The 12,666-nt window shown below is 34.9% G+C and overlaps 1 long non-coding RNA gene across 1 annotated transcript; it reads left to right on the forward strand.

Annotated features, from left to right (window-relative positions):
- Nucleotides 1-10,130: 10,130 nt before the first annotated feature.
- Nucleotides 10,131-11,793, forward strand: LOC143597062 (uncharacterized). The gene is made up of 2 exons (XR_013146829.1): nt 10,131-10,256; nt 10,432-11,793. It is a non-coding gene; the product is annotated as an uncharacterized LOC143597062 (long non-coding RNA).
- The last annotated feature ends 873 nt before the right edge of the window (nt 11,794-12,666 follow it).

Here is a 12,666-nt window from a genome sequence, read left to right on the forward strand (position 1 = left end):
TAAATGTCTTATAGGAGCACCCTTTGTCCAAGGCTCCTGAATCGGGTTCTGGGGTCTCGTTCTGACGACCCTGACTTGATTCGGCCTTGCTGGCCTCATGTGTCGCAATCGCCTGCGCGATTATTTCCGCGAGTTCCTCGGGTGTCATGGTAATTCCCTTGGCTCTGGTTGGAGGCATTCTCGCTTTAAAAGAGTGAAAATATATTAAACTTAGCGCATGTATTCTGAGCACATAATGTTCTTTATCTTTATTCACTAGACACTGTGTGACCCGTGTTCCTAAGTGTGTGTATAGTTTCTTTTGAAAATATTTTCTTTGAAAAATATTTCATGCGATTCCCCAACGGTTATAGTCTAGGTTAAAACTTCTTTTCCTAGTTCGCTATAACCAGTGCTCTGATACCAATCTGTCACACCCGGCCCTGAGCGGCAGAAACAGCCGGGCGCGCGCGAGTGGGGATTGATAATTAAGCACGGGCCATTGCAAACATTCAAAGTAAGATTTTCATTGCGCATGAAATGTTTAATACAAATACATTACATTGTTTTAAAAATTACATAAAAACATCCAAGTATAAAAACTGTTGAAGATTTCCACGCTATATCCCCTTGCGCGGCGAGAACAACCACGCGCATCGAAGGGATAGAACTAAAATCTTCCAAAAAGCTAGTTTTAGATGTTCAGCGTGAGGTGCTCTAAGTGTGACTCCATGCGCTACCTAGTTATCTCCTGAAAGACACGTAAAAACATTTGAATCAGTATAAACTGAGTGAGTTCACAAGTTTTAGTAACTTGATAAATCGTATTGCATCATAATCTTGATACAAATCATTCTGAAACATAATTCTGATAGCATCATTAAAACACATGCTTGGTAAAACAGTTCTATCAACATATTCTGATAAAAATCGTTCCGCGGGTTACGCGCGAACATTTCTGGGAACTGTGCTCGTCTGTGTAAGTGGCGCTGCCACTACGAGCGAAACAAGTAATACTGTCCCGCGGGTTACGCGCGGACACTTCTGAAAAATCGTGCTCGTCTGTGTAAGTGGCGCTGCCACTACGAGCGAATAATACCGTCCCGCGGGTTACGCGCGGACGTTGTGCCGGAAAACAAGGCGCTCGTCTGCGTAAGAGGAGCGACCTCTACGAGCGGGCTCAAACCCATAGTACTGCCCCATGACCATACTAGGCACTCGTCTGTGTAAGAGGTGCGACCCCTACGAGTGGGCGGATCAAACCAGCAGTCCCTACCCTTAGAGTTCCAATGGTAAAGTGATCACTTACTCGAGTTCTAGCGCACATACATCGAAAACCTTAGATAACCGTTCGCATTGCACATTATGAAATATAATTTAAACACATAATCGCTTGCATAGCTTGTAAGTATACCATGATAAAACATTATTTAAGTACGTGTCCCTCGCCCCAAAAACAGTTTAAAAACAGTGAAAACAGCGAGAATAGGGGCTGTGAGACTCACCTGTGGTTCTTGTTAAGGGATTAATCGAGATTCGGGTTTTCTTGGTGTTGGCCTTTGAATTGAAGGTCTATAATACGATTAAGAAGTATATATATTAAGATCAAGAAATAGGAGAATATAAGGGTTGGAAGGTAGATCTCAAGGTTATATTCTCGGCTTACCTAATAACAGGATCGGATGCTTGGGAGATGATTAGTGCAAGTTTGCAGTCCTTAAGAGAGAAGTTTGAAGTGTGTTTGGGTGATAACTTAGGTTACATATTTATAGTCAAACTCAAGGGAACACAATCCCTTGCTTTAGGGGATTGTAATCTTTTCATATCTAGGGGTAATGATGATAAAGTATGGAAATTATTATTATTTATTTAAAAGTGGAGTAGTGGATAAAAGATTTTGATTTGATTTGGTCAGGACATGCAGGTCTGGGGTTGGTGAGAATAGGGTGGCTGACAGTTGACTTTTCATGTTACAGTGTGCTTTTTCAGGTACTTTTGTCAGTGTACAGTAAAAAGTGGAAAAATCTCTGAAACACGCTACCGTTTCTTTTTGGGCGGGAGTAATCTCCTTACATCTGGAGAATAGACTAAGTGTTCTGCGCGTATCACTTTGTGCGCATAGCTTTCTGCGTGAAGGACATTTCTTTGCTGCGGGTAGGTGCGTAACCTTCTCGCAGTCAGGGACATTGAGTTTCATTTGTAGATTCTCCAGGTGGTCTTGGTATTTCAACATAGTGATCAGTTATGTTGAAGTCAATTCCATCTTGGAGCTTCAGACAAACTAGCTCTCAATGTTCCCGCCATGCGGGGAGGTTAGTTCCCTTCCGCACGCGCATAAACGATTTAGGATGCACCCGCCTTAGCATCATGCGGGATGGTCAACCCATTAGACAACATAACGTTAAGGTACATGAAAACATAAAGCCAAAACATTCGCGCATGGCGCATATAACATATGCCCACGCTGGTTCTTAACATGGTGCGCTCGCGCAGGGCGCACATAACAAATGCACGCGCTGATTCTAACATGGCGCGCTCGCGCAGGACGCACATAACAAATGCACGCGCTGATTCTAACATGGCGCGCTCGCGCAGGACGCACATAACAAATGCACGCGCTGATTCTAACATGGCGCGCTCGCGCAGGGCGCACATAACAAATGCACGCGCTGATTCTAACATGGCGCGCTCGCGCAGGGCGCATATAACATAATTACCTAATATTTAGGTTGATTACTCGGTTTAAGGGATTGGGAATTTACCGGGTGTCACAGCTACAATCGTTATTTGAGTCGAAAACATGAAAAAGACGCGGTGGTACGTTCACATGTTTAGATCCCAACATAGTATTTTTGTAAAAAGGTTTTAGTGTCGGAATATCAAGTCATGGTGGCTCATGCACGATTTTTCTGCCCTTAAATCTTAAAACATTATTATTACGTTTCAAGAATTTAAACCATTTTTCATTTATTTTGTTATAAATTCTTATCACAAGCCTTCATTTTTAAATGTTATATATATATATATATATATATATATATATATATTTATATTGTTAATAATTCTTTTATATCTCGATTTTATATGGTAAAGTTTTACACCAATTTTCTCATTTTGATTTCACAAGGATTTTTAATGCAAATTTCGTTCATTATGATCTCTTCGATATAAGTTATATATATATATAATCATATTAAGAAGGTTTTATGATAAATTTCACCTCAACTTTTCAAGTAAATTTCCTATTGTATAAACTTTAAATTGTCTTTAAGGTTCTTGTACAAAAAATTTTATAAAAAATTTTATTTTTATTACTATTCCGTTATTTTGGACGATCACTTCAAAATTTTAATTATTTAAACCTCTCACGACATTTTTTTTATTTACACCATATTATACATTACACATGGTAAAATTTTCACTACCCAAATTTATTTTCATAACAACTTTCATCTTGCAATCTTTGGTTCGTTATAAATTTTCGCAAATAAAAATTTACATCATACGATTTTTCGCGTTCTAAAATTCTTATGATAGTTTTGCTATGATTTTTCAAGAAAGTCACAAACTTATAACTTGTGATCTTCTTGAAACTCTCATGCAAAACTTCATAGAAATTTTACTTTAAAAGCCAAAAATCGTTACTTGTGGTTTTTCGATTTGCAATGCCGGACATTTTAACTTACCACGATATTTTCGTTACACGATATTAAGTAACGAACTGGGTATAAAAACAAAAAAATAAAAAATAAAATAAAAATTTCATTACGCAACTTCGTATTCCCAAAAACGACATTCATTATTTAATATGGAGACCTCATAAAAATTTTAACATTCAATTTATGCATTTTAAATTTCCTCATAAGCAAAAACAAATTTATTTTAAGCTTTATAAAAATTTGTGTGATTCACACGCTCGGATCTCAAAAATTCTATTTATATAATATATATATTTTAACATGTAATTTTTATTATCAAAATTTTCATGGATGCTTCAAACATTAATTATAAATTATGATATTTTCAATTTAATACCTATTATTAAAAAAAATCTCTCTAAACGCAACCACAAGATCCCAAACACCCGTAATACCTCTCAAACTACTGTCTCAAATCAAACCATCATTCCACTACAAAAGCTTTCCCGCGTACTCAAGTGTTTCCTCAATATGAACAAAACCTAAATATCCAAAAGTATACCCTCACCAACTCAAGCCCCATGCAAAATTCAAGATGTATAATATTAACCCAACAAAAAGCCTTAAATACCGACACCTTTACGCCACGAAAACCTCTCAAACTTACCATCCAAATGCTTCAAAGACACGACAAACACATTCACAAAATGCCTTGAACATATACAAACCAAAGCTACCCAACTATGACTCAAATTCTTCGACCCATGCTATGTCAATTTACCAAACCATATCGCCACACCGTTTCCATCCAAGCATAGAGTCGATATCAAAATAGTAACCCAAACACCCCTTACGAAATACATGTATAAACCAAATCTCAACCCAAACTAGCCAAGATCAAAATTATCCAACCCATCAACTTAACCCGAGCTCAAATAAGCCAAACCTCACCTATTAGCCCAACCACTACTCACACAAATCATCCAAGCCTAACCCACTCAATAGACCTAAACTCAACAAACCCCATCGATTCAACTCAAAAAAACTCAACTACCCAAGCCGACCTAAACAATCTCACTTACTACTAAATTTCCAAACCATTCACCGTACGAAGCCTGAAACCCCTCCCTACGCATGCAAGCTTCATTTTTTCCTAATTTTTTTATTATATATATACCCACTAGTGTATTTATAACGACCTCACGTGTTCAAATAATCACTTATAGATTATAAACTCTCTCAGAATTAACGACTTACATGTTATGTCTATATTTTATAGATCATCCTTGTAAATGTAATATTGTCATGACAACAAAATCTTATTATGAGGTATTGTTTTTAAAAAAATATTAAACAAATATATACACGTTTTCAAGAGTATAAATATTGCCATCTATGGTGATAATTTCATAATCACTTCATACATTCGAGGTTTCATTTTGAATGTTGAATGCGAGGTTGATTCAATAACAAATTACAACTTTCACCAAATTGCATAAACTCAATGACCATGGCTTTTTCAAATCTTTTGAGACACAATTATAAATGCCTTTTACTTTATATTGTGACATGAATTTTGTTCAATAACGATTTATGCGAACTATTACCTCTTATTATCACAAGCATCATTTCATAAATATTTTTCATCACAACCGCTTTATGTATACAAACTCTTTTAACAATTTGGGTTACAAGATTTACATCCAATAATGATTTAAATATTTTCCCTAGCAATGTGTTACCGCGATGCCTTATTAGTATATACATTTCTTAGAAACAATAAAACGGCCTTACTTAAGACCTCATTTTCAATTTTAGTCTATTATACGCTACGCGATTACATATTTTGACAATAAATTCGAATCTCAAAATTATGGCGATTTTCTTTTCATTTGATGAGATGTTTCGATGAAAATATTATGCACATGAGATTTCATTTTTTTGTTTTGAATTTTCGTGACCGAATGCAAACTATTCAATGACAATTTGTGTAATACTTTCAAAACCTTAACTTCGCCAAAAAACTCGTTTATCTTTTAAACGATATTTTCATGACTATTTATTTATATTTGAGCATTTATGTAAACATGATTCTATACATTACTCTACATCATTTCATTTAATCTATTAAATGGCCTATGTGTGGCTGTCTATAAGTTTTGGCACTATTTGAAACCGTTATTATAATGACGATTATATAAATAGTTTCACAATAGTGGTCGTATTCATGTTTTATCACATTTCATTGATTGTTTTGATTGTTAATCAAATACTATTTTATCTACATTGATACACGTATGCGTCACCCCAAAGAAACTCATCTCATTTCTCATGTTGTTACATTTCATGTATTCATATTCTCAAATACTCACAACCTCAAGTTTGTTCACGTGTGAAACTCATCGTACGATGCTATTATTAATTGTATCGTTGTTTATCCCGACCTCATGTACTCACTTATTGGATTTTTCTTAAATTACACCCATCAGATTTTATACTAATTTAATGACCCGACTTTCAACCATGGATTTTAATGATTTACTTATTCTTCACATTGAGGGCTTTTGACTTCAAGTCTCGTTTCATATTGTTCGTCCTAAATTTTATATTATTCGATCGTGTTTACTTAAACCGAATTGTCATTTTCACCTTGGTTTATATACTAATATTTTAATCGTTTCAATGATTTTATCCAATTTTCCTACTTACTTAAAAGTCAACCAACCAAAATTTCAAAAATTTTCAACCGCTGGTATTGGTTAGTCAACATTGGTAAAATTCAACAAATTTATTTACACATCTATTATTTAAAGATTTCAAAATAAATATGTCTCTTAAACCACACAATGGAACAAACCATGTAGACCATACGACAGTCGAAATAATTATGGGTGCACACTTAATTATCGAAACCCCCGTATGGAAGCCATAGTAAGTACACTTGTGTGCGATAACTCAGACCCGAGAATGATAGCAGAAAAACGATAGAAATGTGAATTATGACAAGGGCACGGTGGATACGCCGCTAGTACTTCCTATATATAAGTGCCTTTATTATGTTCTCATTTATTGCGTTTTTCGAGTCATCCAAGGGTTTGACGTTATTTCTTTTGTCAAATTTTTTTTTCTTGCAATTATTTTACCAAAGGCAATATTCGTTAGTAAATTTTTTTTTTAGTTTATCTTAATTTTGGGACGAAATTTACTAAAGTAGTAGATACTGTGACATTCGTCAATTTCGGGTCTCGTTTTGTATTCATTTTTTTAATCATTTTGTAACATGTCGATTTTTTCGCGTTTTATTTAATAAATTATCCTTCGTAGTTGTGGTTAAGCTTGTAAACCCGAACCCACATTTTATCAAATTATTGATGTTATAACTCTAGCGTGTGTGGGGTTTGGCAAATTACAGTTATTTAAAATTTATAAGCTCGGTTAGGTAAACGTTAGGGACTAAAGTGGATTTCTTTAAAGCTATACAAGTTTTAAATCAATTTTTAACTAAATATCAAACATGAGGGGCCAAAGTTAAACATTTATAAACTACCTATATAAACCAAAAAACCCTAACCCTAACCATTTACATCCTAGCCGCCACTCCTTCCCTGCCGTTTTTACGGCGACCTCGGAAGTGTCACACCCCAACCTACGGCGGAAATGTCGGGGCACGAATTGATTGTCACAACTCTCAAGGTTACTATCATGCACAATATTTAAATGACAATATCTATTAATTGAATTCAATTATCAAATAAATCAAATACAAACAAGTACATAATTCATACAACATTACAAATTTTATATTTCTTGATTAAAATATTCTTCTAGCTAAATTCTTCACTAAGTCTTCACCAACCTGCATATGCGTATAAAATAAAGTTTTGTCAACAACACATGTTGAGTGAGCAACACACCAGTTTAGTTGTACATATAGTATATATAACAAAATACGTAGCTGCAACAAGTCATATGAGAATATCAAATTAACCAAATGAGCAAGTATAACTGAGATGTCGAGAAGCACAAGGCTATAACGACTGGCGTATGATCATACTAGACTGAGATTATGTTGGACCTCTCCGAATGCGGAAGCATACAAAGCAAATAAGCACATAAACAAGTAAGGTATAAGTTGTTTACACATAAGACAAAGTTGCAGTTTTGAATATAAGTATGTATAAGAAATATTATTTACGCATATGTCCCCAAAACATTGAAAGCGGTAAAATAGGGGAATGTGGTACTCACCTTAAAGATGAACGAGGATTATTAAGATAATGAGAATGAGGAAAAGAATCGCACGCGAACGTTTAAGTCTATGAGAAAACGAGAGTAACAAATACGCTTAAGTAAAGATTTAAGGTTGATAACAACAACTCGATAATCATTAATAAGTAAATATATTATAATAATATAATATTATATAAGGATTTATAAGATAAAATGATTAGTTAAGTTAATAAAACAAATCTTGGAAAATATTACTTTTATTCTTATATATATAAATATATATAGATACTTTTAATAAATTTAAGGATTAAACAAGTTATTATATTTATTTATATATATACATACTTATACATATATATATATATATATATATATATATATATATATAAGTTTATATGTATATGGCTAAACCAAATGTGTGGAAAGAAACTAGTTATGGTGTCGGTTTTTGGTTAAAATAACATATATTTGGAATTGATATTGAATGTAATGATTTAATTAATAATTAATTATAAAAAAATAACATTTAACATAAATGCGCTGGCAGGGCTCGAACCCGCGCCTGGCCAGCCCTCTTATATTTAACAAACACGCAGCCAACCAGTTGGGCCAAGTCATCCGTTGTTTAAGGAATGAGAAAAATAGATTAGACATACTAGCCTAGAATAACCCCCAAATCATATGAACCCTAATTTAAGAAATCGTTGAATTCGTTATTGTTTATTCAATTAAGCATAGGGCTATTGATTACAGGTTAAGAAATACTAAGAAACATATATTAATTACCAGTTTTGATTCCGTAATTGTAGAGAACGACAACGAAGATGACGGCCTATAGAACGCATTGGTTTGCTGTGATGAAGACGATTAAAACTCAATTTCTCTTAGGGTTAGGTTCACGAGATCAAAAGGAGGCTGCAGAAGGTTTTAATTGCATTAATATTACGTTTATATAGGAATTTAGAGATCTTATGGGCCGGCTTTAAAGATAGGTTAATAAACGAATCAAACGTGATCTATTATCTAATTATAAGGCCGGTTAAGTCGATTTTTAGTTTAGTAACAATGTTTCCTGATCAATCGGGATTATAAACGTGAATTAGGCATCAAGAAATCAATATGGGTAAATGGGTTTAGGATATGGGTTTTGGATAAAAGGGTTTGGAATATAATAATATAATAAATATGCAGAAATTGCAAATAGACCCCTGAATTATTGAGGTCGAAACACTAAAGGGTTAAAGTTTGGTTTTGGGTTAAAGTTGAATATCTTTCAAAGTTATTTGTATATAATAATTAAATATAATTAACAATTAAATCAAATATTAGTTATTCGATAAACGTGATAAAATTTCCCGAACATAGAAATGAGTCGGGTTTATAGATTTTGAAAAGTCCGAGTTGTTACAGTCTCCCCTACTTTAAGGAATTTCGTCCCGAAATTAAAGAATACTATAACAGCACCATTAAAGTTTAAGGGTAAGAAAATTTTAAAAAAAAAATTTACAAATTTATCTTGACACAAAACTTTGAATAGTTAAACAACGCTCCAAATGCAAATCCGATAAGGGCACTTATATATAGGATGTACCGGCGGCGTATCCACCATGTCCTTATCATCTTTACATTTATACCGTTATTCCAACTACTTTCGATTCTATATTATGACACACAATTTTACGCATCATGATTTCCATGCGAGGACTTCGTTAATTATGTTCCGGACCATAATTATTGTCATCGTCGGATGGTCCACATGATTCGTCCAATCGTGTGAGTTTACAAGACGTTTGATTAAGACATGACTTTGAAGAAACAAAAGTTTTTATGGAGTTTTAATTTACAACACTAGAAAGTCACCAATGTATACAATAAATTTCAAAAGTTGCAGTGAATTTTAATAAAGCAAAGAAATTTTAAGATGACTTTTAAACGTAAAGATATTTAAAGTTGAAGAAGGGGTAGCTTATAAATAGTTAAGGTTCATGAGGGTAAAGAAATAGGATAGAAGTATGCTTCAATAAACAATCTATTTAATCAAAAGAAGATAAATAGTTCAAACAGGGAAATAATTAAAAGCCATAAAGAGGCGTTACAATACGTAATTAAGAAAAACACAAAATAAGGTAAGATAGATAAAGAAAAAGGCAAGTCTTCGGGGTCTCTGTGTAGCTTAACCGACGTGACTTGGAGCACCATGAGGAGTTGCATTCATAGGAGTTGGGGAAGTCGGGGGTAGATTGATTTGGGGTATCATGAATAATGCGAGCTTGGACAGTTTGCAAGAAGGTTGTTTGGTGGAAATATGTCCAGTAAACTTGAGCTTGCGGTTGTGGGGTCTGGTAGTGTTGGGTTAAGTAAGGGTGACCTTGATTGATGGGAGGAGCTTGAGGGACATGAGGTTGATGGGTTTGATCCTGGTGAGCATGGGTCAAGTAGTAAGGTATAATCATAGATTGGGCTTGATGAGCTTGGGTAAGTTGAGGGCACGGATTACGGAGGTGATTTTGGTTTCCACAATGGTAGCAAGCACGGGTATTAGGAACACCGGGTTGAGCAATAGGGGTAGGTTGTGGCGGAACAGCTTGTGTAGTAGGCGGGACACGGCAGGTGTTAGCAAGATGGCCATAACGGTTACATTGGATGCAGCGACGGCATAGGGATTTAACCGAGTGATGACAGTTACAAATGGAGCATAACGGAAAAGGACCGAGGTAAGGTTTCTTGTTTGAGAAGACTTGTGGGTGGTTAGGATTTGTTGCAGCAATGTTCTTACGTTTCTTGTTGTGAGGATGAGTAGAGGTAGATGGTTTGTAGTCACTAGCAGAGGAATTAGAGGAAAAAGTTGAATCGATTGCATTGATGTTTTGAATTTGCGTCACTATCCTAGGGATCGCAGCAGCTATCTCTTTGGCGATACAGGCAGCCATACGGTGGTCGTGAGAATCAAATGATTGATGTCGAGGATAACGTTGGTTTCTTGAATGAGACATTCTATAGGGACCAAAAATGAGGATTGATAAGATGAGTGTTAAATTGAGGAAGTCAATAGATTAATAAGATGGTTAATTATATAAATAACTTATGATAACGTTGCCTTGAGAAGTAAAGAGATTTGCGTCATAAGGATTAAATGTGAAAGATTATAAGATGAGGGGGGGTACATAGCGTAAATAGTTATTAAATGATGTAGTCAATAAGATTAATGTGTGATGACTACATGAGGAGTTAAGTCAGTTTAAAATTTAGATTATTAAGTTTACAATAAACTAACGAAATATAAATTGTGGATGTTGGCCTCTCATGAGTTTTCCATGGCAATTTGAATGGCCCAACGAACTAACGAAAAACAGCTGAGTTGGACAGCCCATGAGCGTTACATGGCAATTTGATTGTCCTAACTAATTAACGAATTAACAATGCAATGAAGTTTGTCGGCCCAATGAGCGTTACACGGCGTTTTAACCGACCAAACTAAATAACGAACTATCGAAATATATATGGGTAGTCGGAGTATCTTGCGAACCACCACGCTTGATTACTCCAACAAAAATACGAAACAAGTTGAGAAATGGATAGTAGGAGTGCCCATGGATTCCATGGATTTTTCACCCAACTAACCATTTAAATAACGGAACACAATAATCGGGAAAACTGAGTTTAGCCACGAACCACCGTGAATTCGGTTTAAAATCAACCTAAGGTTTCGGTCATATGGCATTTATGGGTCTCGCTCGGGTCCATAGGGTTGAGTACTGTGGTCAGGTTATCACCCAGGTAAGGAATAGCGTCTTATCTTTGATTCTTGGAACCGTTTTGCCAGTGCCCAACTCACAGTTTCTCTTCCCTTTTCATTTATCGTAGGGTCATGCCACATAACCTAGCCTTAAGGTGTACGAGTGAAAACAACATGTGGGAATTCTTAAGGAATTTCCCGTACATAAAAGCAATCTAATTTTTGAAAAGTTTTCTTTGAATGTTGAGGCATAGCCTCGGAGTTTGTGTGTGTGTGTGCATAACAATACAATAGATAATAACTAAATAATTATCTTAGAAAGCTGTGAACAATTTAATTTGAACACATAAAGGTAAACAGATACGCACGTATAGGGTTCCTAAACATATGTTTAAGGCAATTTCTAACGACCTATCTTAAACCTTCGGCTTTGATACCAATCTGTCACACCCCAACCTACGGCGGAAATGTCGAGGCGCGAACTGACTGTCACAGCTCTCAAGGTTTCTATCACGCACAATATTTAAATGACAATATCTATTAATTGAATTCAATTATCAAATAAATCAAATACAAACAAGTACATAATTCATACAACAATACAAATTTTATATTTCTTAATTAAAATATTCTTCTAGCTAAATTCTTCACTAAGTCTTCACCAACCTGCATATGCGTATAAAATAAAGTTTTGTCAACAACACATGTTGAGTGAGCAACACACCAGTTTAGTTGTACATATAGTATATATAACAAAATACGTAGCTGCAACAAGTCATATGAGAATATCAAATTAACCAAATGAGCAAGTATAACTGAGATGTCGAGAAGCACCAGGCTATAACGACTGGCGTATGATCATACTAGACTGAGATTATGTTGGACCTCTCGGAATGCGGAAGCATACAAAGCAAATAAGCACATAAACAAGTAAGGTATAAGTTGTTTAACATATGACAAAGTTGCAGTTTTGAATATAAGTATGTATAAGAAATATTATTTACGCATATGCCCCAAAACATTGAAAGCGGTAAAATATGGGAATGTGGTACTCACCTTAAAGATGAATGAGGATGATTAAGA

The sequence above is a fragment of the Bidens hawaiensis genome, unplaced genomic scaffold (assembly GCF_021521415.1).
Source record: "Bidens hawaiensis isolate Kalapana, Puna unplaced genomic scaffold, B.hawaiensis_p1.1 tig00047528_1, whole genome shotgun sequence".
NCBI lineage: Eukaryota > Viridiplantae > Streptophyta > Magnoliopsida > Asterales > Asteraceae > Bidens > Bidens hawaiensis.